Source organism: Myxine glutinosa, chromosome 3 (assembly GCF_964187855.1).
Source record: "Myxine glutinosa chromosome 3, kmMyxGlut1.1, whole genome shotgun sequence".
Taxonomy (NCBI): Eukaryota; Metazoa; Chordata; class Myxini; order Myxiniformes; family Myxinidae; genus Myxine; species Myxine glutinosa.
Genome location: NC_136263.1, coordinates 180,144,072 through 180,150,071, shown reverse-complemented (window position 1 = coordinate 180,150,071; position 6,000 = coordinate 180,144,072).

Below are 6,000 nucleotides of genomic sequence, written 5' to 3'. Positions count from 1 at the left end.
TAAAATGCACAATTGTTATAATATGAGAGCTTATCCGCCGTACTACATCCAAAACCTTGATCTTTTCTATCCCCGTTAATCCACCCCAAATACACCTTCCAATCCCGTTTTCTTTCCTAAAACGTCCTCGTAGTGTCCATCCTGTTGATCCCATGCACTCCACCCCAACCCTCTCCATTCCACAGATCTCCCGATGTCCCTGTTTTCTACTGTTGTTGTGCTTCCCTCTCTCTCCCCCTCTTACACGAGCCTCGACCAAGTATACAAAAACAAAGTACAGGCATGATTGGCCAATTGGCCTCCTCCTGTACCAAAGTTACTTGTGCGTCATTTGTGAAAGTTGGAATTTTGCACACTGAGGTATCTCGAAGGCATAATTGCAGGAAAACTTCCAAAATCATCAATTTTCTTCTAAAAATCGTCATTTTTCATCCTATTCATCCAAGCTTTGATCAAGACCGTCAATTTTAATCTTGATCAAATTGACAATTTGATGGATCAATTGCAACCTTTTTTGGGGGGGGGGGGGGAGGGGATTTTGCAAGTATCGTGATCTGCATGACGTCTTCTTGTTTATTTATTTATTTTTTAACTCTTGCGGAGCTAAGCTCCGCCTCCGATGGATTGACGTGTCAGAATGCTGCTCCGGTGTGCTCCAGCTGCACTACACCCCCTGGTGAAAAGGGTAGAGAGAGGATGTGCGAGAGCAGCAGAACAATTTTTTAGGTCGTGAGCTGATGTCATCCAGTCCAGCAGCAGATTTAATTTAATTTCGTCATTTAACTGCTTACAGAATGCAACCGCAATCCACTTCATCAAACATATAAACCTTATAACGTATTTATTATGTACGAGCAAATACAATCCGTCACTTTGCTGATGGGAATATTAAGAGAGGGGGGGAGAGAGAAAGAGGGGTGGGGGAGAGAGAGGTGGGAAAGAGAGAGAAAGAGAGGGGAGAGAGAGAGGAGGGAGGAGAGAGTGAGGAGGAAAGGGAGAGTGAGGAGGAAAGGAGTGAGAGAGAGAAGTGTGAGGGGAGAGAGAGGAGGGTGGGGAGTAAAGAGGGAGAGGGGAGCGAGGAGGGTGAGGGTGGGAGGGACCGATGAAGGGGGGGGGGAGTGGAGAAGGGGGGAAGAGCACAAGGAAAAGGAGGAGAGATAGGAAGGAAGGGGTAGGAGTGAGGAGGGGAGGGATGGGGGAATTGGAGAGAGAAGGGGTGTTCTGAACTTGCTTTTGGGAGGAGGACTTTATCGGGAAATGGGGGAAGGGGTTCTCAATTTGTGTTTCGTAGGGGGACTTGAGGGGAAGCGGGAGGGGGGGGGGAGGGGAGGGTTACCTAGACTGTTGGTTTACGTTTGCCTAGAGTCTAGCTTAACCCTCTTAAAGCGAGAGGGGACTTAAGTAGTGGCGGTTAGTTTACCCCCTTATACTTCATGGAGGCCAAGGAGGCTTAACAAAGAAAAGTACGTGAGAGAGTAGGAGGGTTAACTTAATACAGTTTCATCGGCAGGCCAATTACAGGATTGAACAAAATGGGGATTATATTACAGGATTATAGGATTGAACATGCCAGGAAGTGCACTTGGGAGAAGCCAGAGAGGGCTTCCCCAAAATTAAGCAGGAGAATGTAAGCTTGACGGTGCCCTCAGCATCCCTGCTGTGCCGCATTTGAGTAAGGCGGGGAGCCTGCAGAGGGAGCCATACTGCCTAGCTATGATATTGTGTAAAGTCACATGAAGAAAATTTGAGGGCAATGCCCAAACCGCTTAGATCAGCCACACATGGAACAGCGGATACATTGGTTGCATAGACCCACAGCAGAGGGAGGTTAAAGTTAAAATGAGAAATGTGTTTTTCAAAGTACTAGGGTAGGGCAGGGATGCTCCCCCTTTGCACCATTTTGATGTCTGTAGCCGCTGGGATAAACTGCAGTCGGGTAATTGGATTATGCATGGACCCATTGAGTCCCAAATTGGTAGTGTAGGTAGGGAAAGGCACGTCCCATTGAGCTACTCTGCCAGCGAGCCATGAGTGAGCTATGGGTTCTCATCATTTATTTGTCACAACACGTGCATTGATTTTCCTCGCGGGAGATAGATTATGGGTTAGAGGACCCAAAGGGATAGATTAGGTTAGGGTGACTTAGAGGGGCAGGACCTAGGGATTAGAATAATGGGATTAGCAGGGCAGATAGGGATAGAGTAGGGTAGGGTTGAAGCAGGCTGCTCTACCTGCTGCCGCTGCTGCATGCGCCTGCCACCACCGACAAGAACATCTGCTGCTGGCTCAGAATGGCCGAGTACCGTCTGCCAGCTATTAGCCATGCCTGCCTGCCAGTTTTACCATACCACCAGCTTTGCCAGCCACGCCACCTGCCGGCCTGCTACTTACCTGCTGTGGCATTGTTTGTGGGCCATAAAGGCCAAAATAACTCACCTGTGTGAAGGCCATATGGGCCGAGTGTCCTTTCTTTCTTGTTTGTCGGACCACAAGGGACATTTTATTATTGGCCACATGAAGGCTCAATACTCTGTTTTATTGGGCTATTTGGGCCATGAAGACACCTGTTGTGCATTTTTAGGCCTTTCTGGCAATGAAAAAACTCCAGTTCTGAAGAAGCTATTTGGGTCAGGGGGTAATGGATGGTGACAGGAGCTGTGGTCACCAAGAACACTTGTAGCACCAGGACCCAGGGCCCTGATAAACAGCATTGGAGGAGTGGTCTGATTTCGGGTAGGGGGGACCAGAACTTCATATATTCAAAGACTCCCCTTGAATACTATTTTAGGTCATCTCATTTCTCAAAAAGATGAACTTATAAAATTGGTTGTGATGTCCGGATGCCTAGATAAGGCTTAAATAATAAAGGACCTCCATTTGTTTGTTGGTTTAATGGGCACATATCTGCGGTAGTAGGGTAAGGGTTTTTTTTTTTATTGTTGATTGCTTCTTTTGTTTCCTTCCCCCATGCCACTATGTATACTTCATTAAATATACCTGGTCTCTGAGGTGAATTGTAGCTGTGGTGGCTGCTTTATTTGGTTGATCAGACTTTAGAGGACACATTAAGGGAATAATTGGTTGCAGTCTCCACACTGCATAGAAGATCACGCCACATGGCTTAGGTTGCTCGGCCTAATTAAACAGTCACGTGATGCCTATCAGCATAACGCTGGACCGTTTTGGGCTCGAAATCTGTATGATAACGTGGCATTCAGATACAGATTCAGATAAGTGTGATTGGCCCTTGGAAAATTGTCACCATGGCCCCCACCCCACCAGGCTGATTGACAAGCGTTGTCCCACCCACCCATCTTTTCCCTTCATATTCCAATGCGTAGTTGGCAGTTATACCAACTTTTCGTGGAATCAATTTATTCGGTGGATCGAGGATTCCAAGCTCAATATTGTCTGAAACAGCACACATTTTGCAAAGATCAAGCAGACAAATGCAAACAAGGGTAATATGTGCTTGATAAACAGAGAATGTCAATGAACCTGAATACAAGGTCATGTGTGTACAAGTATTTCCGGCTAAATAAACAAGTCTTACCAATAAACCAGTCCTCTGTAGTTTTCAAAGTTCGAGTAATCATTTGTATAAAGTTATTGTGGTTGGTTTGGCGGTGAGCGAGGCGGTGAGCAAGGCAATGCTTCTGGGAATGAATACCATGATAATGAGTTTCTGGTTATTTATTCTGAACATAAAAGTTGCAGTATTGCATTAAAAAATTATTCGGACTGTTGTTAATACAAATCGTACACAGCAACGGCACATATGATGTAAAAGTAGCACATGTACAAAAAGAATAAGAAAACGCAGAAGGTTTGAACGACAGACCACTGGACTGCTCAATACTTTACAGTTTACATCTACCATACACCTGCTAAATGCATAAAACCTTCGAACAGATAAAGTGCTTACTCGGTGAAAATTAATACTTTTCATAAGTTGGCATATTATAAAATACAATTACACACGCTATATTAAGTAAAATAAACAAGACTGAGCATTAAACAATTCAGGGCCTTGCCAGGTTATATAGATTACAGTAGATCTGAGAATGCACGATCTACATTAAAGTAGACTTGCATTTGGACACACACACACACACACACACACACACACACACACACACACACACACACACACACACACACACACACACACACACACACAAATAACCTATTCCATCCTGTCAGGAACGGGTGAGATGAACAATTAAGAGTGAGGAGAGGGAGTGGTGAGGAAGGGAGTGGAAGGGGGTTCATCACCTTTTCCTTGAATATCAGCTGGTGAATATATCTGCCATTCATCACGTTTCTGAGTTGATTGTGATACTGTTCAGTAAGAAGCAGAAGCCTTACTACCAACTTCGTACACGTTCGGAATTGTTTGATTTATTTGTTCAAATGTCTGGTGATTTTTTGTATTTATTTATGCGAATGTGTACTTGTATATAACTGTCATTAATTAAAAAGGCTTCGGCACTATCGAGCGATTTTGTTCTTTTTTTAATCCAAAAAAACTAACTTTTTTTTTCAGTTTTTTTTTTTTGCCTAAAGCACTCCCAGGCACTCACTGATGGACCTCTGAAAGTTTGACGAAGATCCGTTCAGCCATCTCTGAGAAAAATGGCGACAGACAGACAGACCAACAGCTTTCTTATATAGTATACGAGCCGAAAGCACCGGCGTTGCCCGGGTTCTTTTTGAATGAATTTACTACTATAATTCAGCTTTTACGCGCAGCTGTAAAAGATTAACGACTATAATTCAGCTCAGCTTTTAATTGCGAAATGGGCCCAGCCCGGCCGAAGCGGCCTTGACCGGCCTCGCCACCTAGCCTATAAATTTCCTGGGGCCCGTCCCGACATTTTTAGTTCTTTTTGAATGAATTTACTACTATAATTCAGCTTTTACTCGTGGCGGTAAAAGATTGACTACTATAATTCAGCTCAGCTTTTAATTGCGAAATGGGCTCAGCCCGGCCGAAGCGGCCTCGACCGGCCTCGCCACCTAGCCTATAACCTTCCGACCGACATTTTCCGGTCGACACACCGACCGAAGGGGCCTGTACCGACATTTTTTGTCTCAGAGGTTTCCTCCTATCTTTCACCGTTCAGGAGATTAGCGCGTGCAGACAAACAAACAAAAACTTTCTTTTATACATATATATAGAATATAGAAGATATGTATATATATATATATATATCCAGTTTTGAAGATATGTATATATATATATATCCAGCACTGCTAGATGGTTCCAGAGGAACCATCTAGCAGTGCGTCATTACGGATTATAAATACAGATACTGTCACAAGTGCATGCAAAACTCACAGTTACCGACCTGGTTTCGCCCTTGGCCGTTACCGTTTCGCCCTTTCGCCCTTTCGCCTCTGGAACTTTGCAGGCAAGGCGGACGTGCATGGCGATGACGTCATGTTGTCCGCTCATTAGGTTGGAGAACCAGATTACAGATACCATTATTAGTAACTCCCAACCGCAACCAGGTCGACTCCATATGATGAGTGGATACCAGAGATAACGTCACCGCGTGGCAAGCGGTGCGTATCGCTCCCAGCAAGGTGCAGCAGCAGCTGTATGGGACACCATGCTGGCGGTTCTCCACTGATGATATGAAGGTCGCATAGTGACTGATATATATATATATATGTCCAGTGTCTGTGTTGTCTTGTCACTGAACTAATCCATCAAAACTTTTGTGAAATCGTACCAAACTTCTGGTATGCACATATCTCTCCCGTATGTATATCCTAAGACTGAAGGGGATTTTTTTTGAAAATATTGGAAGAAAAAAACATTGTTTTGAAAAAAAATTGGAAAAATTCTTTTATCTACTTACATCTTCAACTTCAATTGTTTATAAAATGTACCATCACGTGTATTAAAAATACATTTGTGCAAAATAATTGTTTGTATTATGATTGATGTAAACCTTGACAAAACAGCAACTCAAGTACCGTCATCTATCTATA